At 41.7% G+C, this 26,359-nt stretch overlaps 1 long non-coding RNA gene across 1 annotated transcript in view; it reads left to right on the top strand.

Moving 5' to 3' along the window:
• Positions 1 to 19,479, top strand: part of LOC133378287 (uncharacterized) — a 92,899-nt gene extending 73,420 nt beyond the window's left edge. The window contains exon 3 of the long non-coding RNA XR_009760933.1: positions 18,921 to 19,479. This is a non-coding gene — a long non-coding RNA (uncharacterized LOC133378287). The remainder of the gene's footprint in view (positions 1 to 18,920) is intronic.
• Positions 19,480 to 26,359: the final 6,880 nt, after the last annotated feature.

The raw sequence follows: 26,359 nt of genomic DNA, 5'->3' as shown, positions 1-26,359 counted from the left end.
TTGCAAATCACTTCACAGGGAACAGAGTTCCATGTCTGAGAGGCAGCCCCCAAGAACACCTCTGTATGTGGGCTTGTTGTTTGGACTTGGAGTACTCTCAGTTGGTCATAGAGATTTCAAAGGAACATTAGGACAAAGGCAATCTCAGTTGTATGGGGAGGGCCCAAATGAGGCCAAATCAGCACTTTGAATTGTGCTTTAAAATTAATGGGAAGCTCATGTAAATTCTGAGTCAGTGATATAATGGTTTCTTGGTGGTGCATCTTCAACGGAGTTATGCCAGGATATTGTTATAGGATGGGGTGTTGGTATGGATGTCATCTGTAGGACCCATCTAAGCTTGTGTTTGTACCTGTAAGATGGGATTCTGTAGTAGATGGAACTGCTGAAATGGTCAGACAAGGCTTTTAATTTAATTAATGGCCCTAGCCAAGCCTGTTAATCATTCTTTTACATGTCTAAAGAATTGGTCAAATACAGGGATGTTGCCATACAAACAACTAGCTAATGATGCTTCCAGAAGGAGAGGGCAGGTCCTCCTCCCTCACTTAGCTCACCCCCTTCACCCAGGTGATATCATTCTCATTGTAGAATAATAGGCCATGGGCCAGTCTTGTCTATTCTCATCCAGAGCTGGGAGCTGAAAAGACACAGAGGCCTGACTTGTTCTCTGTGCTGAGTCCAAACATATAGCTTTGCCCCCCCTCCCCAAAACCTAACAGGGGAGAAAGATCTGTTGGAATGTTAATGCTGTGAGCCCTTCCATCTTATGCTTGTATATATGTGTAAATAAAACCTTATATCACACAAAGATACCACAGTCTCCAGTGACCTTCATTCCAAGGAAACCAACCCCAAGGTATGTGCTGGCCCCCTTGAACTCTCTTATCACTCAAAGATTGGGGTGCACATAACAATATTCTTAATCTGCTGAACAGTTCTCAAGGGCAACACTATGCAAAGAATAGTACTTTAGCACATGGAGAGATGAATGATGATGTTTTGGACTGAATTGGAAATTAAGGGTACAGTGATGTAACAGGGAGCACCCCAACACTGTCTGGGAAAACTGAAACCACACACTGTAAATGTCATTTTCTCTTGGTGATCACAAGGCCTGCCAACCAGTGCTTAGATCAGACAAAGGGAAGTTCATCTGCAGGTGTGGCAGTGGATATGCTAGACTGATGTCTGACCTCAGTGATGGACAGGATTAGGGCGAACAGGCTGAAGCTTAATCCAGATAAGACTGAGTCACTGCTAGTGGGTGATTCCCTAGATCCGATGAATGGGACCTGGCCTGTTCTGGATGGGGTTGCACTCCCTCTGAAGGAGCAGGAGAGTATTTTGGAGGGTACTTCTGGATCCACTGTTGTCTCTTGAGGCTGAAATGGTCTTGGTGATGCAGAGTGTCTTCCATCAGCTTCTAGGCTAAATTACTGCCATATGTTATACATGGAGTTGCCTTTGAAGATGGTTTGGAAATTGAAGCTGGTGCAGAATCCAGTATCCAAATTGGTGACTGGAGCAATATGGTCCGAGTATATAAAACCAATTCTGGCCTGACTGTACTGGCTACCAGTTAGCTTTCAGGATATCACCCAATGCTGTTCTCTGAAACTGACCCCAGGTGATAGAATTGGAACCACTGTAAAACAGTGCCTCTGATACCCATCTCACCAAGTCAGCTCAGAAGGATACCATGGTCAATGGTATCAAAAGCCGCTGAAAGATCAAGTAAGAATAACAGGGTCACACTCCTTTGTCCTTCTGATAAAGGTCATCTTATCAGGGTGACCAAGGCTGATTGACCCCATAACCAGGCTTGAACCCTGATTGGAAAGGTTCAGGATAATCTGTTTCATAGTACTTGCAATTGCTGCACAACAACTCTCTCAATCAACTTCCCTAAAAAGGCCGTATTTGTGATTAGGTGGTAGTTGTCACAAATCAGTGGGTCCAGCGTGGACCTTTTCAGGCGTGTTTGGATCACTGCCTCTTTCAGGGCGGTTGGGACTACTCCCTCCCACAAAGACACATTGACCACACCCTAGATCCACTCAGTCATACCCCTCAGCAAGCTTTAATAAGCCAAGTCTTATTGGACTAGAAGATACATTGCTGGCCGCATTGTTACAAGCTCCTTGTCCATATTATCAATTCATGAGATAAGACTATCTGTAGCTACTAATCACGCTTATATGTTGTCTCCAAGATCAGAGGCAAGTTGCTGGTGAACAACAGCAGGGGAGAGCTATTGCCTTGCTTTTGGGCTTTCCACAGGCATCTGGTTGGCCACTGTGGGAAACAGGATGCTGAACTAGATAGGCCTTTGGTGTGATCCTGCCAGACTCTTCTTATGGTATTATGTTTTTTAAGTACTGTATTCTTTTCTAGAGTAGTTGCAGTTGGGTTGCCTGTATCAAGATCCTCACTGTAACTAGATAACTGGATAACCCCAGGACTTCAGGAATTGGGAGCCAGTTTGGATGAGCTTACAATGATAAGATTTTCTATCACATAGTTGCTTGGTCATTTGTGAAGCTATACACTAGGGATGGAAACATCTGTCAATTTCCGTTCTCTCAGTTTCTCATTTTTCCAATCATACATTCAGTTCTCCACATTTCTGCAGCAATTTGTGATTTTTTATTTAAAAAATCCTCATGAAAATTCTCCATGTAGTTTATAAATAGTTTGTGCTTCAAATGTTATTACTGAAAATCTCATTGCCATTGGATGTTACAAAGCACCTGACGGCCACTCAAGCACATAGAATATATTTATTTATTTATTATATTGCTGATGTTAATGTTGCATAAAACATCAGTTTTGAGCCATAGGGATGAAGTGGGTTATATCGGGAAATGAATAAATAATAAATTATTATTTATTTATTAATAATAAATTATATTTCTTAATCTATTATAGATTTTTTTCAGGAAAATATTTGGAAGCCTTGTCATTTGTTGGACAAGCCCAGGCTCATATTTCAAGAGAATGGGTGGCAATCAAAGCTGATGTGTGTAGATATAATCCAGACCAATCTTATAATCCTTTAACAATGTACATAGATCCTAAGCACATTACCTGGAGGGGAAATGCATTCCATTAAAATCAAGGGGTCTTGCTTTCATGTACTATATTAGTAGGACTGACATTTTATTATAAACAAAGAGGTGTACTCAATGTGAACCATTTACCTTTTTGAGCTATGGGTAATTATTGTGGACAAAAAAGATATATTGCACAGAAACAACAACTTACAAGTACTTTGCAACCTACAAAATCAAAATAGGACATAATTAGGAACAGTCTAGGTATGAAATATTTTTGAAACAGGCAATAATGTTTTATTACACATACTACATGTACTCCCCTTGTACAATCAATGATAAGAATAGACCTTTTGTCATCACCATCTAGCACAGCAGCGTCCAACAGTTTTTTTATACTTGCCAAAATTCTGGTGAATGTGTTAACATTTTCGCCACATGACCAAAAAAAAAAGTGTCTTTAAGGGTAGAAAAATACACAATAATGTTTTGAATTATTAATTGATAGAATTAGTGAGAAATCTGACGTATCTTTTCATTAGGTCATGTAGGGAAATCAGACATAAATCAGTTAGACGGCATCTCAGCTCCACCTCCAAATTTTCATCTAATATCTGTGACCTATATTTTGATTTCACCATTTTTACTGAAGAAAAGGTTGATTCATAGAGCCACGTTAAACCAAAAATTAAAAACAGTTTTGGAATAACTGTATTTAGAACTGTGAATTCATTTGCTTTAAAATACAAGTCCATACCGTAACAATTGAAGCACCTTTCAAATGCTGAGTGCTTTGAAGGAAAATCATATCCGTCTCAAAAAGGGGCCTCTTGAAAGAAAGAGGCCTCACAAACACGTGAGATAGTTGAGAACTGTAGATGTGCATTTTGCCATGTACAGGATCCAAGAATGAATCAAGGGAAGAGGGTGGGCACTTTTTTGGACTGGTACATTTATAGAAGAATTTTATTTAGACAATTATTTTAAAAATAAGCGGTAGAAGTAAAGCATCAATTTGCCACAGGTCAATAGCAGTTTTGCCACATATAATGAGTAGTGACCATGTGGAACACCAGGGATCTAGCAGCTCATACTTGAATAGATAATTCAAAAGCCCACTAGGTGCCAGTAATGCAGAGCCTACTGAATGACAATGGATTTGCACATTTTTGTAAGGTTTCATTTCATCTTTTTCCACTCTCAGGGACAGCTCCAGGTTTTGTGGTCCCACGGAGGAGACCTGTAGTGAATCCCCTATCATCCTTGCATCCTCCACAATACAGAGAAACACATTCTCTAGCTTACACAGACACATGCAAACGACAAGACCCAGGCAGGGCCCAAACACTGGGAGGGGAGGCAGGAAAAATGTATACTTTATTGGGACCCAGAGATCCAGAGGGGTCCAACCCAGCCTGATCTAGGGCCTTCTCTAGACCAGTGTCTTTCTCTGTGTGTGTGCGCGCACATGTGCAGTTAAACTAGGACATGTAGTTTCCTGATGGAACATGTTTTCTCAGGAACTACCAGTTCCAGAGTTCTTGTGCATAGGCAGGAGGGAGGGGCAGCTCGCAGGAGGCACAAAGCACCATAATAATGCAGGGACAGAGTGAGCCGGTGCTGCTGGTAGAATTAAAGTAGAAACTTTTCTTTTATGATTAATAAGATTGTTTGTCTGGGATGGAATCATGGAATGCGTATGTGGTGGTGGCGGCGGCGTTGGCAGCAGGTTACAAGTTTGTACTGGGTCCCCAAAATGATTCTGAAGTCCTAGAGCGAGACATTCTCTCTACCAGAGAGAGAGAGAGAGAGAGGTGGGAGGCAAATGCACTGTGCTGCTGCTGCTGCCTGCATTCCTTTTAAGTACTTGCGAACTGGCAAGCCCCAACTTCTTCACCCCCTTTCCAGAGTGTTGCCAACCTGTAAGCACCTCTAAGCCCCAGTGTTTTCACTTGTCCTTTATATTTGATCAATTTGGTTGGGGGTCATACTCCCTCTGAAAGAGCAGGTCCTTAGTCTGGGGGTGCTCCTGGATCCATCTTTGTAACTAGAGGCCTAGGTGACCTCAGTGGCTAGCCGTGCCTTTTACCAGCTTTGGCTGGTAAGACAGCTGCGGCTATTACTGGACCAGGTTAGCCTGACCATAGTTGTCCATGTGCTGCTAACCTCCAGGCTGGATTACTGTAATGTGTTCTATGTGGAACTGCCCTTGAGGTTGTTTTGGAAGCTGCAGCTTGTGCAAAATGCAGTGGTGTGACTGGGGCAGGGTATCGCCAACATGTTACCCTGCTGCTGAAAGAATTGCACTGACTGCCCATTAGCCATCAGGATAAGTTCAAGGTGCTAGTTTTGGTGTATGAAACCCTGTACAGCTTGGGACAAGGATACCTGAAAGATCATCTTATCCCTTATATACCCAGCTGATCACTGTGCTCTGCAGGTGAGGGCCTCCTGCAGATACCATCTCATCAGGAGGTCTGGTCTCCACAACACAGGAAACAGACCTTTAGTGTTGTGGCACCTACCCTGTTGCTCTTATTGAAGACCTTCCTCTTTCAGCAAGCCTTTTAAGTAGAGACCTTATCACGGTCTCATCTGTCTTTGAATTGTTTTTAGATTTTTTAAACAATGTTTTGAATATTTATTTCTAAAGATGTTTTTAAAATGTTTTTAAATATGTTTTGTTTTTTAAATTTTTAAATATTTTTAGTGGGGTTTCTTTGCTGCCCTGGGCTCATTCTGGGACAAAGGGTGGATTATAAATTTAATTAATAATGATAAATATGTTAATCAAATTACATACAAAATGCATATATATGGAGAAATGTGCACAAAAATGCTCACAAATTTTCATACAGACTTTTAAAAAGAAAAATTCACAAACTGATGTGGAAATGGGGTGACTTGAATTTACAGCACAATCCTAACCACATCTATTCAGAAATATGTCCTGTCAAACTCAATGGGGCTTACTCTCAGGTAAGGAGAGATAAAGTTGGAAAAATAAGACTGAGGGAAACCGAAACTGACAGATTTGTCCATGCCTAGATTAAGCCTGCTGAGTAGCCCAGGGCAGGCCTGTAGCCAGGGAGGGGCAAATGGGGGCACCCCCCCCGAGCTGTGCATTGCTCCCTTCCAGATTTTTTGGGGAAACTGTCTTTTTAATTTGTGACATGACAAATAATGGCAACCTCCATTTAAAGAATGATAGCTTGTTTTAAGAATAGGAGCAATTTCAGAATAGGACCCCCTGAAATATTCAGTGAATAAGGCAGGGCGAGTGCAACAAAAACCTCATCTGGAAGAGCCCCCAAAAGTCTGCTCGCTCAAGACTTTCCCTTGACTAAGGGTGAATTTTTCATGATCACAGTCACCCTGTAATTACTTTAAGTGATCCTGCGGGGAAAAACAGACTGTATAACAACATGGCCCCCTGAAGAGTTAAATATTAGAACTTTGTATTATGGGCTAGAGTTAGGCTCCATCTCTTGGACTTCCCTTTGCTCTGCTTTTCGTTTCAGTTGTGTTCTCTACCCAACCAGCAATAAACATGTTTGTTTGCCTGCAGTAAGAAGTAAAAATTTGTTTCTTCTGCAGTTATTATAATGAGTAGAGGAGGATTGGGTGCTTATTGCTAAAGGGTGAAATACAGAGTTAACTTAAAGTGATCTGAAAAAATGGCTACCCTAAGTCACCCTTTACTCTTTTAAAGTACTCACTATACACACAATTATAGTGACTCTTTTTTCTTCTATTTCTTGAATATGGCAAAGGATAAAAACAGTCCTAGAGGAATAGAAATATTGTTGTAAACGGGCCCCACCTAGAAATGTGGCTGCCCCACCTAACAAGGAAGGTTGCCTACAGTTCTGGTCCAGAGCTCTCTTTCCTCTGTACCTATAGCAATGCATGCATTTGGATACATGTAAAAAATTAAATAAATCTAAAACTAATTTTAAGTTTTTAATTCGTGCTCTCACCCTTCACTCCCACGCTTCACCCTATAAGATGCCCATCTTTGCTGATCTTTGAGGCAGAAACGATCTACTGTCCTCAAGGCTCAGGGTGGTTGACCACACTTACATTTAAAATGCTGTAATATATGTTATTTGTGACAAAAAAGAAAAGTATATAAGTTTATAAGTTCATTTAATCAGCCTTGCATTTCCCTGACCCTCCAAACTTTCCAATATTTTCTTTGTTCACCCACTTTGTGAACTGTCTGGATGCATTTGCACTTTAGCTCACAGCTGAGGTCCAGACTTCTTTCTGCTAGAACGTTAGGAATCTTCATATACGTCAGCAACTCCCTTCTTGTAGGATGAAGTGCAGGGCCAACCCTACCAACAGATAGGGTGTAGCAGCCCCCCTGAGGCTGCAGTTTTGAAGAACCATTAAAAAGCAGGAAACACTCATTAAATTTTTATCACTGGGAATGGCACCATTGTGATTTTCTGCATCACACACTTAAATATGTTGGGCCATCTGCACGAGGCAGGATTGGTGAAAGTAACAGGATATGTTCTGATTGAAGCCAGGAGACAGGCAGTAGTTAAAGTTAGATACAATGTGTGAGTTATAGTGGAGGAGCTGGAAGGATTATCTTAACATCTTCCTAGGTAGTTGTCTTATTGGGAGAGAGGGGTATATAAGGTATATGAAGGTATTTGATTCACTTTAATGAAGAACTGGTGCACAGTTCTGATTTTTTTTTCAAGTTAATAATAACCATTTGGGAAACCAGAGAAAATGAATGTGAGACTTAAATACCAAGGACCTAAGAATCGGCAGATGCAGCAGGTATTTTGCACTAGGGTACACTACATTTTAACAGTGCCCCTGATGCATCAGCAATGAATAGGTATCTGGACCCATGGCTGTCCATTTTCTGTCTGTAACTAAAATACATAAGGCCACCAAATATGTTCTCCAAATAACTTTATTCTGTGAGCTGCCAGGGACAAGCAGACAAAAAACCATGTGATACAGAATGTAAACTATCCATGCACATCAAAATGTGACAAACGTTGAAGCAACATTTAAAAAATAATAATTGTGTTTTCATGTGATTATCTCCATAAAACAAAACAGCTCTGTCACTTGTAATTTGATCAAACAAACAGATTCCAATGTTGCAATAGTGACACTGCATACTGATCTCTAGGAGAGAGTCCAAATCCTCTTGCAATAGCTAGAATTGTCCATACATGTTTATGATCTGATTCTTTTGCTGGTGCCCATTCTAAGTTTCATTAGTCTAGAGAACGGTTTCTTCTTAAATTGGAGTTGATTCACTAATAGGCAAAAAACCTTGCGGTTTAAGAATGTACCTATAGCCCATAGATATTTCTACCAAACTTTAAAAAGCAGGGAAATTGGGCAGCTATAGTGAATGCACCGGGGAGCAGGAGACCTGACCTCCTCTCTGAGATATTGTACTGCCCTACAAAGTTGTCAAAATGCAAACACAATTTGGGTTGGTCTTTCACAGTCCAATCCACTTGCTGTGTAGCTTGGAAGAATTTGGTAACATGTGCCTCTGAGCATATGGTGAGTGATGGTAACACCTGCCATCTCCAAAGATGGAGAATTATATTTTTGTATGTTTGTTGGTGTTCTTCTTACTTTGCTTCTTTCCTGTGTTACTAGTGTTTCTACAGAGAATCTAAACTAGAAAATTTTATTTCCCTCCTTATTCATCCTAGAAATCTGTGTCAAATTTATTTTTATTAATTTCAAAGCCTTTTTATTGGTCAATGTCATATGATGGTGAAGACAGCCTTTTTGTTTCAAATTGGAGGTTATGGTCTATTTTCATTTTGGGTGCATTAACAGTTGGACATGAAACTGCAGTTTAATGTAAAATCAGACTGATTACAATATGCGGCTACTTTAGCAATGACTCTAGTTGTTGGAAAAAAGAGGATGCATGTTTTCAGCCTGCTATGTTTAAACCACTCTATTTAAGGCAAGGTGTTCATGATCAATTAAAAACATAGAGCACACCTAGAATTTTGCTAGAATATATTTCACCTCCCACTGTTTTATCTTGTGCAAATTGAGACACTTCTGAGGTCTGCTGGAGACTATTTTGCAGAAGTCAGTGCCATTATTCCAAAATTATGTTTGGAGGTTTTTTTTAGTGTAAATTTTGCAAAGTGTTGCTGTACTTCACATATTCATAGAAACAAAAGCAAAAGAAAATGATTTCCTATAGAAAACTTCACTAAAATTGCAAAGTAAATCAGACATATTTAAAGTGACCATCTGAACTATATAAACTGTCTTAATAATGTTGCTTCCTCCCAGCTAAAACAAGATCAGCAGAGGACATATCTTCTTTCTATTATCTGGGCTGATTACAGGTGTTGCCACCACTCACCATATGCTCAGAGGCACATGTTACCAAATTCTTCCAAGCTACACAGCAAGTGGATTGGACTGTGAAAGATCACCCCAAATTGTGTTTGCATTTTGACAACTTTGTAGGGCAGTACAATATCTCAGAGAGGAGGTCAGGTCTCCTGCTCCCCTGGTGCATTCACTATAGCTGCCCAATTTCCCTGCTTTTTAAAGGGTGGTAGAAATATCTATAGGCTATAGGTACATTCTTAAACCGCAAGGTTTTTTGCCTATTAGTGAATTTCACTGCTTTTTAATCCGGGAGGTAAGAAATGGGATCCTGTGCAAGTTTGCTGAGAATGGATTGATCATTTGCATGCTTATTGAGTTAAGTGGGATTTACACACACACACCAGGCAATCATGCTTAGGATAGGTGAAACTGACCACAGGGGATGGGGAAGGGAGGAGGGGGAGGAGGGAGGGGTGGAAAGGCAGAGGGGAGGACTGGGATGGGAGCAGGCAGGAGGGGGAGGGGAGAAGAAGGACAGATGTGGCCATTTGCATGTTTATTGAGTTCAGTGGGATTTACTCCCATGCAATCATGCTTAGGATAGGTAAAACTGACGTGGGGGAGGGACGGAGGGCTGGAGTGGGCAGGGAAGGCGGAAGAAGGAAGAGGGGAGGAGAAAGGAAGAGGAAAGGGGAAGGAGGGAAAAGGCAGGTCTGATCATTTGTATGATTATTGAGTTGAATCGGATATACTCCTATGCAATCATGATTAGGATAGGTAAAACTGACCAGGCTGGGCCTGCCAACCAAGACGTCTTCTGTATCTTTCACAGTTGGGCAGGGGGAAGGGACAATTCTACCTTGTGGTTTTTCCCATTACAATGTTGCAAGAACACCGGTACTTGGCTGACTTTCTCTTCTACTAAAGATACAGGTTCAGTCTCAGGCCCTGAACCTGGCAACCCTACCTCCCACCCAAATTTAAAACAAAGCTGTCCCTGGCCACATCCACACCAGGCCTCTATTACACTTTGGACAATCATTATTTATGTATCTATTTATTTAGTGTATTTATATACTGCCCCATAGCCGAAGCTCTCTGGGCAGTTTACAATAACTAAAAACATTGAAAACAAGTATACAAATTTAAAAACACATCTTTTAAAAACAATTTAAAACCATTTATCATGGCTTCTCTTAAAGCCATGGCTCAAAGCCAATCATGGCTTTTCTCAAAGAATCCTGGGAAGTGTAGTTAGTGAAGGGTGCTGAGAGTTGCTAGGAGACGCCCTGTTTCTCTCACAGACCTTTAATCAGAGTGGCTGACTGTTAAACCATTCTCTCAGGGGAATAGGAGTCTCCTCTCAGCACCCTTCACAAACTACACTTCCCAGGATTCTTTGAGGGAAGCCATGACTGTCTCAAGTGAAATCAAGTCTGGTGTGGGTGTGGCCCACTTATTAGCCAAGCCCAGCAGCTGTGAGGCTTTTAGAAGACTGACGGTCCTTACTGAGCATGCCCCGCGTTATAATAGGCTTCCAGCCAAAATTACTTAAATTAATTAAAAATCAACCAGGCATTTTTTTAACTTTTAAAATGCAGAAGATGAAGGTCAGAGTATGGGGCAAGGTCAGTATTAGGATTACAGGTACTCTGTGAACATGGCTGATTTTTAATGAATTTCAACAGATTATGAGAACTCGCAGAAAAAAGTCCAAAAGGGCTCTGAGTTTTTTTCTCTCTTTTTAGATTTTGAACTCTCAATTCTTTCTGACTGTTTTGTGTATCGCCATGAAAATTGAGAGGGTTGTTAAGCAAGCGTTTCTGAGTTCAGAACTATAAGTTTTGTAAGGTTTTGTTTTCAAATGAGCTTATGGGAAGCCTCAGAATGGCATGGGGGTATATTTTCCATTTAACATTGCGGAATGTGAAAAATCCCCGCTGACTATAGTATACAGCCACTCTCGTGGCTGTATAGTAACAGATTTGCCTCTCTCCATTCACCCCTGCTTCCAAATTATGAAGCTTCCTACTAGGTGATCAGATACCCCAATTTTAACACAGCTCAGCTACCTTATAAATCAGTCTGCCTCAGAAATGCATTTACACAGTGCAATCTCATACATATGTACTGAGAAGTAAGTCCCATTGAGTTACCCTAAACAACTGTGCACAGATGGTTATGGAACAAACTAGAGAGGAGGTTACCCTGGACTTAATCTTAAGTGATGCTGAGAGCCTGGTGTGAGATGTAAGTGTTGTTTAACTGACTGAGATCAGTGACCACAGAGCTATCAATTTCAACATATATGCAAGTGCAAGTTCAACACTAGGTCCAGATGGCATCCGCTCAATAGTTCTTAAATAACTCATATGTGAAATTGCTGATCTTCCAACAAAAATACGTAACTTGTTCCTAAGATCAGCCTCTGTATGGAAGGACTGGAAAGTGGTCAAGTGATCTAGAGGGGATCTTGGAAACTACAAGTCGGTTAGTGTAACATCTGTTTCAGGAAAGCCAGCTGAAAGTATTATTAAAGATAGAATTACCAAGCACATGGAAGCTCTTCAGCTCTTGCTGAAGAAGAACCACCATGTCTTCCTTACAGAGCTTGGAAAAGTTACTTTTTTGAACTACAACTCCCATCAGCCCCAGCCAGCATGGCCACTGGATTGGGCTGATGGGAGTTGTAGTTAAAAAAAGTAACTTTTCCAAGCTCTGCTTCCTTAGGGTAAGTCCTGTCTAACTAATTTTTTTAGAGTTCTTTAAGTGTGTCAATAAGCCATGTGGATAGGGCTGATCTGTGTACTTCAACTTTCAAAATGCTTTCAATAAAGTTCATTACCAAAGATCCTGGAGTAAGCTTAGTAGTCATGGGATAAAAGGACAGGTCCTCTTATGGATCAGTAACTGGCTAAAAAAATAGGAAGCAGAGAGTATGAATAACTGAACCATTTTTGCAATGGAGAGACGTGAGAAGTGTATCAGAATGGGGGACTGTGCTTTTTATCTGCTTATGTGTAAGGTGGCCAGGTTTGCTGATGACAGCACATTTTTCAGAGTAGTAAGAACAAAAAGGAACAGTGACCAGCTCAAAAAGGATTGTTTCCAAACTGGGGTAATGGGCATAAAAACAGCAAATGTGACTGAATGTAAGTAAGTAAGTGATGCACACTTTGGGGCAAAAAATCCTACTTCCAGGGCCTGTTCTAAAGGGCGGTCAGGTGGGGCACTGGCCAGAGGGCCCCTGGAGCTACAGGAGGCCCTCCGCTCTCCTTCCGCGATTCGCGGAAGCATCCATGGACCACCATCCCCCCACTATCCCCCCGCTTTACCTACCCTTCTGTTTTTTGTGGTGCTCGGATTTGCCATCAATTAAGATGGCGGCCAAGGTTTCCTTAAGGGGCTGAAGCCTCTGCTGCCATCTTTGCTGATAGCACGCATGTGTGCTACACACGCATGTTGCTGCCATCAACAAAGATGGCGGCAGAGGCTTCAGCCCCTTAGGGAAACCTCGGCCGCCATCTTGATTGATGGCAAACCTGCATGCGCCGCAAAAAACAACGGAAAGGTAGGTGAAGTGTGGGGATAGCAGGGGGATGGTGGGTAGCATGGAAGCTCCTGTCTTGCAGTCCATGGATGCTTAAGTTCCATGGATCACGGAGGGGGAGTGGAGGGGCCCAGGGCAGGCAGGTACCCAAGGGCCCCGGCATGCCTGGGGCCGGCCCTGCCTATTTCACATATAGATTTATGGGGTGGTGACTGACCAGAAAAGAGATCATGGGGTGGTAGTGGACAGCTCAATGAAAATGACAGTAGTATGTTGAAGCTGTGAAAAAGGTGAATTCTATGTTAGGCATCATTAGGAAAGGGACAGGAAATAAAAACCCCAATAGCACAATGCCATTATATAAAGCTATGGTGCAATTGCACTTGGAATACTGTGCATGGTTTGTTTCACTGCTGAAAGAATATGGTAGGGCTGGAAAAGTTTCAGAAAAGGGCCAGGACATTACCTTAGGGTTGGAACATCTCTTCTATGAGGAAAATTTAAATTTACAAAATATCAAGGTGTCTTCTTCCCATAATTGATAAGAAGTTAAAAGAATTTTAAGACTAAGCTTGTCTGCAAAATAAAACCCAAATTGACCAGTTCTTTAGTGAGGGGAAACACAGGGGAGAACAGCTCTGGGATGTTTTTCAGAGCAGTATCATTGATCTCATCTGCCAGAGTAACTGATGGACATTCCTTGCCCTTGCAAGAAAAGGGAATGATAACATTGCTTCCCTACATAGAGGAAGACAGAGAATTTTGAAAAATACTCAAGCAGAGGCTGGATACTTCTTTCCTTGCCTTTGATTGAGTGTTTAAATTATGCTGATCCTGTACACCACAGAAACTGACAAAGAAACCCAACAAACAGCTGTTGGGAAGAAGTGGGTGGGTGACAGCATGATTATTTAGATAGGAACAAGGGCAGTGGCAGGGGCAGAAAGCTTGATGAAAGGAGCAAACAGCAGTATGGCTACCTTCTCGCATCAGGGCTAGCTTACTATTGCTGACTCTCCCCCCTCCCCCACTGTCCCATTATGTATAGACTGAGTAGCACTGCTGTCGTTGAAAGGGGAGTTGTGGGAATGTCATGCAAAGGCTAAAATGTGGATGGAGCCTGCATACACTAATGGTCCTTTGCCAGCTTAGTCAACTGTCAGGGATGATGGGAGTTGTGATCCAACTACTTCTGGATGGCCACAGACTCTTCATCCCTGATCTAGAGCAAGGGGAGTGCAACATCTGAAACTCTATTCATTGTGGTGCAGAAGACCAACCATGGGGAGAATGGTTCCAGGGGCCTCCCAGTGGTGCATCAGCTCTAAGCCTTCCACCAACCTGACCAAGTAGCAATCCTGTGCTTACTTGTGGGCATGCAGATCTCTCTGTTTGATCTCTTTTGCCCCATCCTGCATCTCCATCACACATATGCACAGAACAAAGAAATAAATACACCTTATGGAAAGAAGTAGAATGTTTTTTAAACAAGAGTTCTGGATTTTGATTATTTAGAGAGTCCTATATTTTGCGAGGCAGCTTTTCTCCCCCTCCCCCGCTTCAATTTCTGTTACGTTTTCAAACTTTTCCCCTTGCATTTGGAGAAAAGTGCCATATGGCAGAAAACCATGTAAATGATTATTTATTAGCATTTTTGCAACATTTCATACTTTGTAACGAGATGGAAAGGCATTTTCATGATTCACCACCTAATTTACGAAGCATGACTGAAACAGTCATGGCAAAACATTCTAGAAAGCAACAAACACTGTTGCAAAAGAATGCAAAAATGTACATGCTTTGTTTATAGAGCCATTCATTAGATTCTCTCACCTCTTACAACTTACCTTGCCATCTGACGTTGGGCAAGAGTGTGTATTCATTGTGCCTGTAGCTTTTTGTTAGGCTTGTTATAAACTCCTATTTTGCCTATTCAAGAATTTATTTCAAATGTCATTAACTTAAGAGAGCTTAGTTCCTCCCCCCAACCCCCATTCCCAGAAATAATAGCTGGCATGACCTCACTTCATGCTCATGATTCCAGCATTATCATGAGTTATGAGGAATTTGTGTGATATTTCTCCAGTGCCAGCTCTATTTTGTAGAGATTTGGACTCAGCAGTTTGGAAGGGTCACCAGCAGCAGATCATGCTGTCTGCACCTGGTGGAATGCAGGCGCTCCATCCAACTGCTCCACAGACTCATGTAGGATGGCATGTAGGAGAAACAGAATAGTTGGGGGTAAACCAGTTGAGCACAGCATTTTCTATATCTTTATCATTGCAGAGTATCAGTGCAGTGTGTGTAAAGCTGCAATGGTGATTCCATTATATGGGCTTAGAGGGAGGCATATTATATGTTTTTCTTGTGTGCATGTGTCAACGATCTTGACATAGAATGTTAACTGTTTGAGTGAGAGAGTGTCTATATTGTTGCCCACCATTTCCCCTTTGAGGTCCAGATTGGTATAAGGTCCAAACTAAACTTCACGGTCATATGTTGTTTCCCCCGATGGTGTGTATCATAGAAAGCAACCTCAGAGGTTGTGATTTGGAGTAGAAGAGCCTTTCCCACTCAAAATTGCTACACATGCAGATGGAAAAAATAGTTTGGGAAGGGTGTGATTTTGAGCAGAGGAAAAAGAGTTAGCAATACATCCCTGTGCCACTTTTCCAATCCCAAATTCATATTCTCTGAGGCTGCCTTTCATTAAAAGAACAAAAAACAAGCCCTTTGCAGAAAGAGACACATGATCGCAAGTCACATCTAGGCTGACCGCCTGTCGAGTATGCTTTAAATTGGATTGTTGCATTCAGCAGGGGGTTGGACTTTACAGCCTTATAGGCCCCTTCCAAATCTACCTTTCTATGATTCTATACGTTTAGTGTCTATGATCAAAATAGATGTGACATTAAACATTCACATTTTAGAAATGCAAATATCAGCTGCTGGTGTGTTATGTGATATTACCAGGATTGCAGCAGGAATCTCGTGCTGTAATCTGTTCTCCTAAGCACTTATTTCAGGAGTGGGGGACTTTAGGCTTGGAGGCCAAATGTGGCCCTCCTGCCCTCTCTGTCTGGCCCTCAGAATGTTCTACAGGTCACACACATCATAGGCACTTCTTGATACCCCCAATAGTTTTGCCTGGCTGAAATGTATCCTTCAACCCTGTTAATGACTCTTGTTTGCATGAATGGAGGATACAAAGAGGTATGTGAGTGTGTGTAGAAACTAGCCTACTGTACTAAGGAAAATTTTTTGTTGTTCTGGCTGTGCCACCACTCACCCACTGCTAACATGTGGTCCTCAGAATGAAAACAAGGCTCTCCACCCTGGGCTGTATGTATTTGGAGTAAATGCCTCACTGGTGCTAGAGATTTAAAGATCTGTCATTTTCAGTTCTCTCAGTTTCTAATTTTTCCAAGCTTAAATTAAGTTCTCCATATTTCTGCAGTGATTTGTGAATTTTTTTTAAAATCCTCATGAAAATTCTCCAGCATTTTAGTGTGACTTTCCCCTAATAAACACATTTTAGGCAGTTTTGATGAATGTACATAATTTTGCAAGCAATTCCTTGTCATATAATGCATTTTTGTATGTTATTTTCACTCATATATTCATTTATTCACTGCAAATTTCAAAGGATGGCTGTGTTTCGGAAAGTGCAAATTTGACAGATTCAGTCTGAAATGCAAACTGAATCGAATTTATCACCCATCCCTAATTGGTGCCAGTGGAGGATTTCCTCTTAATGCAAGTTATAGCTTCAAAGGGGTGGGTTTTTTTGTCAGGACCAAGCAGGGAAGGAAATGATTAATTTCTCCCTCCCAACCTCCTGAGATATCAGTAATTATTGCACACTCCAGCAGATGCTGTTTGCATTTTTAAAAATGTGCATATTAAATGCAAAGATGCATTTCAGATCACATCTAGCTTGGCTCTTTGTAGGGTCTTTTAAGAATGTCATATGTTCCATGGCCTATAGAACCTTTAGAAATATGTTGTTGCTAGTTTACCAATGCCAATGTCAGGATGAGAGCTCAAGAATGATACATGAGCCCATTTACACTGGTCAAAAGTCTGTTGGTGTTGCCATGTGGACTTCTTAGCTTTGGAGCCATGGGAAATCCCAAGGCAGCTCAGAGCACTTTCCATAACTGTAGAGAGTGCTAGCTTTGGTAAGTCTGTCTCCCCCACACCATGACTAAGGACACCATTTTCTTTTGCCTTATATGAAGGAACATTTCCGTGGTATCACAGTGAAGCTGAAAATTGCACCTAATCACCACATTTTGAGAGTGTATGACAGTGAAAGTTCTACCAGAGAATCAGCTGTGTAGTTGTCTGGAGTCTCAGGGGTCTTAGACCCCTTACTTTTTTGGGAGCAGGGTCCCAACAGGGTCCCTGTGTCTCCAAGGTCCTATGAGCCAATCAGCATAAAATGGGAGTGTGTCGGACACTTAGAAGAATCTTCTGACATGCTTCCTTGCCCTTTCCTGCTGATTGAAGCCTATCAGACTGCAAGGAGGTGAGTCAGCCACTGAGAAGATGCTTCATGATAGCTAACACTCCCTTTTCATGCTGACTGGTTCCTAGGGACATTTGCTATTGTAGGAGACATTATGTGGGGGAAGAACTGAGGAATGTGGAGATGACGATGGAGAGCAAGTGAGTGGGGGGCATGGCTTTGAGGGGGTGAGGCATGACTATCATGAAGGAACCCTGCACTTCTGAATTTGCTACTACCCTACTGCAGAGAATTAATTTTTAGAAGCGCTCTGTTCCACTACATCTTTTCTTCTCCTCATCAAACAACCCTTTGATAGATGTAATTCAAAATGCAAATTATATTTCATGTATTTGGGCCAAACTTACACTTGTGGGACTTTCCCATAGTCACACTGGATGGAATCCAAGTAAGTCATTATGTGTGCCTCCCAGACCCCACCAAATCTGCTCTGGGGGATCCCCTGTGGAGCAGATATAGAGGTGGTGTAGAGGACACAGGAGGGGACAAGAGGGAGGGAAGGCTTGTATCTAAAGTAGCACTGTCATTTGTTCTGTTAGTGCAAGGATTTATGCTTGCACATTGGAAATTCTCCCCTCATGCCCCTCTCTTTTCTTGGGGAAGCCAAACCATCTGAAGCAGATTTGGGGAGAACACAGGGCGTTCCCAGTGGGAGAAGAGGGGGGAAAGTTCCATTGCACAAGCATAAATCTTTGTGCTAATGGAATGAGGGTACTGGATTATTTATTTATTTATTTATTTATATACTGCCCCATATCTCTTGGCTGAACCTACATCTCCAAGTGGAGGCCTCTATGTGTCTGTCTTCTTCTGTCTTAAGAGTCTTGCAGCTTGGACTTCTCAGACCTTTGCAACAGGGACTGTATGAAGTTTCCTGGTGTCACCTGCCAACTTCTCATTTTCTCTTTCTTCGGCCATAAGTGTGACAGCTTTCTTGACATGGTAGACAAATGAGGTCACAGCCACCACTATAGGTCCAGTATATGCTAAGTACATGTCTGAAGTTTTTCTTCCTTGAAGTAACAGAAAAAACAGTGCTGATTGCTGTGTCATCATATTAGCCTCTTGCAATGTCTGAGAGGATTAGACATTCAAAAAGAGGAAGAGCCTATAAGTGGAAGAGATAAGTTCAAAGAGATAAGTTCAAAGATGCATTCTCCATCTTGAAATAGCAGCTCCAAGAGAGTTTGCATGTGACTTTGACAATAGCCCTGCTCAGATGCTGGGGCTCTTCTCTACTTGTACACTGAACAGCAGGCAGCAGCAGACTCCATCCATGGTTAGAATGTTGAAATGCAGATCTGCACTGAGAGTCTGTCCATACAAGCGTATGTGCAGCAATGAGGCACCCACAATCAGGAATTCCACCAGAAAACCTTAATCAGTCCCCCAGTTTCGTTAATGCCTTTCACATATTACTGTGTTTCAGACATGCATTTCAGTGTGTGCACAGCAGGGGCAGAGCCTGCCACAACCCACCATCCGTGAATCCAGTGTATGCGTGAAGAAGAGCCCTAACATCTGAAGAAGACTCAAGGATGCAACAGCTATTTTTTAAAAGAAAAAATGCTTACAAACTTTGCTACATTTTAAATGTGAGGCAATAAATGGATAGCTGACTGCTTGGGAACCACATGTATGCTGGGAGCAGGGTTGGCGCAAGAGACTGCATCACCTGAGCCACCTCCCCACAGTCCTCTTCATCTCCCCCTGCCTCTATTCAGACCTTCTGTGGTTGATGTGATACTTGCTTTCATTAGCTGTTGTGTAGTCTTACTCATTCCTTTTGTTCAGTTAGTTTTATTGGCAGTGTATTCTGTTTTCACTATGATATCGTACAGTGTTTTAGCCATTGTTCCTTGCCTTGAGAATCTTGCATTGAAAACCAGGGTAAACAGATTGTGAAATACGTAAACAACTTAGCACAGCATAATCGAAATGTCAATTTGCTATTTCCCCACTACATTTCACTTATGAAAAAAATGAATGGAATTATTAACAAACATTCTTAAGATATACTCTGGTTACAAAATATGTTTCCTACCCTTTAGAAGCTCTTTGGTGTCTATAAATAAATCTATTAAAAACACCACCATGCTGTGTCTTCTGCATCTGGTTATGTCATTTTCCTCACTGGTATCATTTTGTCCTTAATGGTCCTGCCATGTTTCCCACAACAAGTCAAGAGCAGACATGCTAAGTGAAGGTACATATTGGAGGAAAGCACTGGAGAAACTAATCGCAACGCCTGCTCATCACAGTTATTTGACCACTTGTGTTAGTGTGGTCCTGCCATAAAGTTTTATTTTTCATATCAATAAATAATTATTGGGTAAAGTGACTGATGCACTCAGGAATGGTATGTTTTAGCCTGTGATGATTATGTCATTTAGACCTCCATGAAACATTTGGGATAGTTTTTTAAAAAATGAAGCAGGATCCACAAGATGCCAGATCTCTCTCTCTCTCCCCCCCACCTCTCTCTCTCTCTCTCTCTCTCTCTCTCTCTCATTATGTTTGGATTGACTCGGGTCAACACAGCACATTAAATATGACTGTCTTACATGGGGTATGCAGATACGCAGATAGATTAGTATATGCAATTTTTATGCAGATCTATATCTTCTTCTCTGAGGGGTGATGTATTTCCTCTTTTGGGGTGGGTGATATGCAAGTGGCCACCCTAATCAGCTGTACTTTGGCTAAGCTTGTCCATGCTGTGTAATGATGGTTTGACAAGGTGACAATTTCTCAAGGTATTACAATATTTTGTTATATATTGTGGGTTTCCATTGGTTGGTTAAGTAGTTGGTGTAATGGGGGGGGAAATAAAAAAGAAAGCAATGCATGGAGAACAACATTCTTTAAAAATATGAAATTTATATTTTTCTGAGTACATTGACTTCAAAGCAGAGGAGGCAAGGTTGCTTCAGACGTGAACTCTAAGTCAGGTTCTCTACCTACTTTCTTAGTGCCTATAACATTTTACAGGTTTCTATCCAAGTCTAAAATTGTAAACACATTTACTTAGAAATACGTTTCTACTAAAATCAGTAGGGCTTGTTTTTAAATAAATGGGTTTAGGCTTAGGCACAAATTAAGGTGAAATAGAGTTCTTTGTCTGTTTATTTGCATAATCTAGGCCTAAATTCACAGCTAAATTCTTTCTAAAGCAGAGCTTCTGGGCCCCCTTTGCTAGGGATGGGGGAGAAATTCAGTTTAGTTCACATTTAAAGCCAAATTTATCACATTCACACTTTCCGAAACAATATGAGAACCAAAACACAGCCATCCTTCAAAATTCGCACTTATCTGAATTTTGTGATGCAGTTCTCCAACCGAGCAATGTTCACAAAAATGCATATGTTAGGGGAAAGTGCACAAAATGAACATTTTGATGAAAATAACATAAAAATACATTATATAGGATAAACTGGTTACAAAAGATGTGTACATTAGTTAGTGCTACATAGAAAATGTATTAGGAGAAATTTGCACTAACATGCTGAGGAATTTTCATGAGGCATTTTCTTTTAAAAAATGGTAAATTGCTGCAGAAATGTTGAGAACTGAATTTAAGATTAGAAAAAAATGAGAAACAGGGAGAACTGAAATCGATAGTTCATTCCATCCTACCCTTTGCTAGTGCTTATCTAATGAATGCTGTTGGGGCTGCCACTTCTCCTCCTCCTCCGTAAACCAGGCAATCCTCCTACCTGCCCCCCCAGGCTGTCACAAAATATTTGGTTTCCTGAAATAAAGAGCAACATCTGGAGGGCCACAGTTACCTCATCCCTGCCACTTGAAAACAGGTACTCTCTCAGGTGGGACTTCTTTGCAAAGTGGCTTCCCATGCCATTCAGACTCTTTCAGCCATGCAGTCACCACACAGCCACAAAACATAATGAAGGTTTTGCTCTGGTGTGGTTGAAATCAGTATGGGGAACCTGTGTGGGGAAACCACTTAAAATCAATGGGTACCCATATCATTCTACTTTTCAACAGGGACTGTACCACTAGAGTAACATTTGAAATGCGCCATAGTCCTTATCACTCCCTAGTTCTCTTTGGGGCAGCCATTTTTTTCTCCTGAGGGAGAAGTTTCATCTGAGTCCTGAAATTACTATCATGTGGTGAGTCTTTTCCTGCACTGCACCACCCAGCACTCTTTCTCTTGATGCCTGATTCACTTTGATGTGGGTATTCCTCAGACTATGCGCATAGCAGTATTAACTCGAAATTGTGCTGCTTGCTCATCTGCACTATGGCATGCCAGACAGTACGTGTGGGTTAATCTCTGTTTATCCTGATGAGACATTTAGAAACAATGTCCCCAAAAGGATGCCAGCACAAGATCTGGAACAACACTGATCCATTCCCTGGATTCTTGCCATTCTCATCTCCCATCATGAAGGACAGTCATTATTCACCAGGCCAGGAGAGAAAGAACAATCCGGCTGTAAGCCGAAAAACCATTATGCAGAGAACAGCCTGTTCCAGCCATTACAGCAAACTTGTCAAAAGCCCACAATTGAAAATTCTGTTTTACAGTTATGTTGCATCCTATGTTGTGATCTGCCCTGGGATCATATGTGGTTGTTATGTGCCTTCAAGTTGATTATGACTTATGGCGACCCTATGAATCAGTGACCTCCAATAGCATCTGTCATGAACCACCCTGTCCAGATCTTGTAAGTTCAGGTCTGTGGCTTCCTTTATGGAATCAATTCATATGTGATAAGTGGCAGGATATAGATCCCATAAATAAACTAAAAATAAAAAAATAAATTTGCTCCAAAGTGAGGCACAGAACCACTAGGCAGAGGGCCTTTTTGGTAGTGACACCTTGGTTATGGGACAGCCTTCCCAGAGAAGTTTGCACTGACACCATTTTTATGGCCTTTTCACCACTAGGCAAAGACCTTTCTGTTCACCCAGGCCTACTAAACAGTCAGGGCCTTTCAGTTTTAAGTTGTGTTTCAATTTGTCTTTCAACGTTCAAATCAATTTATTATTTTATTTGTTTTAGAATAATTTTATAGAATTATATAGTTTTATATAATTGCTTTTTCTAGGGGGTGTTGTGAGCCACACAGAGAACTCCTGTTACTGAGTAGCTATATAAATGTAATAAATAAATAAAAACAATGAAGGAGGTGGGTTATTTTTTTGTTTCTTTGCAAGGTTTATATGCCAATCTTCAGCAAAGCTTCCAGGGCTGTTTAGATAAAATACATAAATTACACAAGGGTGTACTTGTCAATGGTCCCGGTGGATCTTAGGCTCTTTAATTTTTTGGGAGCAGGGTCCCTATGTCTCCAGCATCCCTTCCTGCTGATTGGAGCCAGGGCGAAAGGAGGCAAGTCAACCACTAAAAAGACTCTTCTCAGTAGCTAACACACGCCCCTTTCATTCTGATTGCCTCCTAAGGACTCTTAGGGAGAAGGACTGAGGAGTGTGGAGATAACAGAGAGCAAGCAAACAAGGGAAAGTGAACAAGGAGAGAGGGGAGGGGAGAAGGGATCTCTCTCTCTCTCTCTCTCTGCTGCATGGCCTCCCATGTGTTTATTAACAAGCATCTTATTCTCAACCCAGCATCCAAAAAAGGGAGGAGGGGGAAGATGTGTGCTTTTTTTCAGCACAAAGCCAGGAGAAGTAGGGGAGGAGGAGAGAAAGAGAGAAAAATACATTTGCGGCGGGGGGGGAGTGTGTATGTGTGTGTGATGGTGTTTCAGCTTGTAATGATGTTCTGCATATATGTGTTGTGCATAGTAAGGTGAAAGGCAAATGAATATGTCTGAGAGAGAGAGAGTTGCAGCCAACACCAGAGGTTAGAATCAGGAGTTTCCCTGCTTGTGTTTCCTTCTAAAGCTCATAAGTCTCAGTATGGCAACCAAGAATGGAAAATCAGCAAAGGAAGTCCCTGACCCTACAGCAGTTTAGTACATTTGCCCATGTACTTGCACAGAGAATAGCAGATCTGGCTGAAAGGCAGCCCATGGAGATCTGCATTGATCATTGCAATGCATCAGCAAGGGAAAGCATCCCAAACAAAGTGAGAGACTGAAAGCTCATTTTATTGTATAGTCTTAGACAGTTGTATAATCTGTGGCTGTGGCTATGTAAAGGCATGGCCGTGAGGGGTGGTGGTGTAACACTCATGAAGAGGAACTTCTGACTTTGTCATTACACATTTAACTGTAATAAAAAAGCAGCAAATAAAGTTTTAAAAGTGTGGGAGAATAAAAACATATTTGCCTGCTACTGAAAAGATAGCAATGATGGGGCCAGGCAGGCTTTTTTGGGGAAGATAAACCCACAAAGGGTGCACCACCACTGAGCAAGCTCTGTCTGGTTGCCACCCACCTTACAGTCATCACTTTCTAAAATTTGGGGATCTCTGGGGGCACATGTGCACCCTCTTCATTCACATCATTTCCTGGGATCCTATTGGTGGAAGCCATGCCACTCAGTTCTGGGATTTTCCATTTCAGCCCCACTATGCTGCTATCCTCCTCAGTAGTGTAGTAGCAAATATAGAAGTGCATGGTCCCTTTATGATAGTCACAGCTATGGCCCCTCATAGCCATACCCCCTCCTAAGATTATACAACCTTCTATAAGCATGAAAGGGGAGTGTGTTAGCTACTGAGAAGAGCCTTTCCAGTGGCTGACTCACCTTCTTTCACTCTGATTGGCTCTGATCAGCAGGAAAGGACAAGGAAGCATTTGAGAAGACTCTTCTCAGTAACCAACACACTCCCTTTTCCTGCTTATTGGCTCATTGGATGCTGGAGACATAGGGACCCTGCTGGTCCCCTGCTTTAAAAAAAGTAAGGGGTCTAAGACACACACACCCCAAGACCCTGGATGACTACACCTCTGATCCTCCTCACACAATGCTCAAATGGCAGTGAATTCAGTGGGGAAAAATAAAAGGGCAGGAGGCATTATTAGGTTAACATAAAGTATTCAAATAGTGACTTCCACTTACGCAAGTCAGGGCAACCCATTTTTTCACCAGTCCTCCAACCTGCTAAAGTTTCTCATCACATTTCCTGAGGGTTGGGGGACCTTCCAGAACAAAACTGGAAACTGAAAACAGAGGAATGAAGTAGGTATAGGAGAGTGTTGAGAATCAGATGTCCCAACTTGTTGAAGTGCTTACCTGTAAGGCAAAGCCACTATTGATACAACAAACAGTTTCTGAGATAGGAGGCAAATCATATCCCCTTTCAGTTCTGCTCTAAATTGCAGTCTGTTTACTTTGACCCACAGAATTCAGTGGAGCCACCGAGACCTTCCCCTTCACCAACATCACTTTCTCCTGGGCTCCATTTCATGGTTGCATTAGTGTGTGGTAAAATTCTAGGAAGTGGCTTCCATACAGTATATAGATAGATATACAAAGACCGATACTTGGCCAATATGCATTGCCACAGTGAGATATAAGACTGGGGAATTCTACACAAGGTTCTCTTATAAAAAAACCACAAAAAACTGTGGATCAGCTATGAGATTCATAATTCCTCAAGCTAACCCCTTTGCTCTCGCCTTTGGTTAATTATTTGCTCTTTTAGGAGAGCAACAAATGCCCATCCACTAAGAATAAAAATATCTATGAAATATGACTCCAGTCAACACAGCACTAGTATCTCAGCTATCAAAGTAGCTTTACTAGTCATGAGTTCCATCTTCCAGATTCCTGCTAATGATAGCCTACAAAGAGGGCCTGGATGCAGAAGAATGTGTGCGTGTTATGTCTGTGTCACTGAGTACACGTTGCTTGTATAGACTTATCCTGGGCCTTTCATGCCCCAAAATTATAAACTGCAAACAAAAATATCAAATTATAATTTCACTTGCAGAGCAATCCAGCCCCGTCATCGGTCGTGCAGGATGAGATTTAGATGGAGCAGGGACCTCCCGCTGCTCAACCCTGCCAGGCTCTGCCAGCCTATGCTGGCAGGCAAGCCCCAGCAGTGTGAGCATGGCTAGTGGCAGCCAACAAAAACCCCTTTGACGGGGAGTTTCAGGAGGGCTGAGGGGCAAGGACAGCACAGGATCCACTGGATTCTGCATGGACCTTGCTGCTGTCATGTGACAACACTGGGCCCAGTCTGGACCTTTTTGCAGTGTCACCCTGCTGTCCCACCTTCTGACTTGTCCAATGCAAGCATCAGGTCTATCCCAGCCCATTTAGTTGCTGCTGGCCTGGCTTAGGATTGCACACTTAGCTGCTCAATATGTTAGAAAGGCATATTACACATAATACAGATTATATACTGAACTAGAAATTCACTTTGCAAATAACTCAAATTATGCATCTCCAAATGAGAAGGAAGATCATGTGCCATTCAGGACAGGGCTTCTGTTTTTTAAGGAGCTCTGAGATGGGCAGGTTTATAATTGCTGTCCTGTTATTAATTCCTCTTCTTTCTCTGCAGTCCCAGTGCTCACCTAGACAGAGATCTGATATTACAAGCCTCTTTCTATAATTAGTGTCAATTGTATGGCAAGTCAGAAGGATGAACAATGTTTTGCATTGCATTTAACAGGAACAAAGACATATACATCCTTTCTATATTTTGCTTCAGGAAATAACTCCTGTTATGATATGAAAAGGCATATCATAGGAATTGTATAGACTTTCCAGACACACTTTATTTCCGAGGCTAGATTTTGGTATGTATGTATGTGTGTATGTACATATGTATGTATTTGCATTCTTAGTATTTTTAAGTATTATGATAACATCTGCCATAATAGTTATGTTTCGGTTTTTGTTCACTATAATGATGGTTGCTATGGGTGCCCTGGAATTGTGTGGTTCTCCCTCCCTGACAGCCCTGCTATTGTCATCCCCACT

The sequence above is a fragment of the Rhineura floridana genome, chromosome 2 (genome assembly GCF_030035675.1).
Source record: "Rhineura floridana isolate rRhiFlo1 chromosome 2, rRhiFlo1.hap2, whole genome shotgun sequence".
Lineage (NCBI taxonomy): Eukaryota > Metazoa > Chordata > Lepidosauria > Squamata > Rhineuridae > Rhineura > Rhineura floridana.
The sequence above is the reverse complement of the archived record's forward strand: the minus strand, read 5'-3'. Positions and strand labels throughout refer to the sequence as shown.